Here is a 1604-nt window from a genome sequence, read left to right as displayed (position 1 = left end):
CTTTTCATGGATTTATTTCTTTACACTTTCAATTATTTTTTACACTCATCTTAAGCATTACTTCCTCTTAAAAGACTTCTGTGACACTCACTTGATATACTCCTATATTCTGACTCCTCAGCCATGTGTGAATTTAATGCAACTTCATACATGTGTCAGGAATTTTTTTGTTGTTGTTGTTCCATGTCATATCACTGAGGTTAAACAACAAAAAAACAAAAAACAACTATGCCTTATTCCACTTGGTAATCAAAATTTCTATGACACATTAGACACAAATAGATGTTCTATTGACATTCTTCCAATGAATGAATAAATAAATAAAAATTCTTCTACATTTGATCATTTTCCCCCTTTAAGTGTTATCCCTCTTTTTTTTTTTTTTTTTAAAGTAAACTGCTTTAGTATGTGAAGTAATCTCCTGTCCAGATTGGATGGAATCAAGAAATAATGTAACGTACTTTGTCCTTCTGGGCCTCACACAGAATCCAAAGGAGCAGAAAGTCCTTTCTGTTTTGTTCCTGTTAATCTACCTTTTGACTCTGGTGGGCAACCTTCTTATTATAGTGACTATAGCTGTCAGTGAGACCCTGAACTCACCGATGTACTTTTTTCTTGCTAGCTTATCCTGTATGGATGTCACTTCACTTCTATCACCCCCAGATTGATTTCAGAGTTGTTATTTGGGGAAAAATACATATCCTTTGAATCTTGCATGACCCAACTGTTTGCAGAGCACCTTTTTGCTGGATCAGGCGTCTTCCTTCTGCTGGTGATGGCCTATGACCGCTATGTGGCCATCTGTAAGCCCTTGCACTACTTGGTGATCATGAGGCAGAGGGTGTGTGTTGTGTTGCTAGTGGTGTCCTGGGTTGGAGGTTTTCTGCACTCAGTAATTCAACTTAGCACTATTTATTGGCTCCCATTTTGTGGCCCAAATGTCATTGATCACTATATGTGTGACATGTACCCTTTATTGGAACTTATCTGTACTGACACCTATGTCACTGGCATCTTAGTGCTGGCCAATGGGGGACTGATCTGCACTATAGTGTTCCTGCTCTTACTCATCTCCTATGGAGTCATCCTGCACTCTCTGAAGAACCTGAGTCAGGAAGGGAGGCGGAAAGCCCTCCAGACCTGGGGTTCCCACATCACTGTGGTTGTCTGCTTCTTTGTATTTTCATAAATGCAAGACCTGCTAAGACCTTCCCCATTGACAAATTATTGAGTGTGTTATATACAGTCATAAGTCCCATGCTGAACCCATTAATCTACAGTCTAAGAAACTCTGAGTTAACTAATGCTATGAAGAAGCTCTGGAGAAGAAACATCATATCTCATATTAAATAAGTACATCATCCACCATGAAGGGAGTCTTTTGACATCAGGGTCCATTTCCTTAGAATGCAGAAGTCATTTTAAAATTTGATGCTGATTTCTCTTTTTTGCAAAAACTTTATTATAATTATAATTAAAGATAATTGTACAACTGTGCTGTTAAGACAGTTTCCCTCTCTATTAGAGTATAAAGCCTATAAATACCTATTTATCACTGTAGCTAGCAAGATTTAATGCCTATGCAGCAAGATAATAATACGTAA

General features: G+C 37.8%; 1 pseudogene; it reads left to right on the top strand.

Annotated features, from left to right (window-relative positions):
* The first annotated feature begins 434 nt into the window (after window positions 1–434).
* Window positions 435–1353, top strand: LOC102281826 (olfactory receptor 4A47-like; annotated as a pseudogene).
* Window positions 1354–1604: the final 251 nt, after the last annotated feature.

The sequence above is a fragment of the Bos mutus genome, chromosome 15 (genome assembly GCF_027580195.1).
Source record: "Bos mutus isolate GX-2022 chromosome 15, NWIPB_WYAK_1.1, whole genome shotgun sequence".
Taxonomy (NCBI): domain Eukaryota; kingdom Metazoa; phylum Chordata; class Mammalia; order Artiodactyla; family Bovidae; genus Bos; species Bos mutus.
The sequence above is the reverse complement of the archived record's forward strand: the minus strand, read 5'-3'. Positions and strand labels throughout refer to the sequence as shown.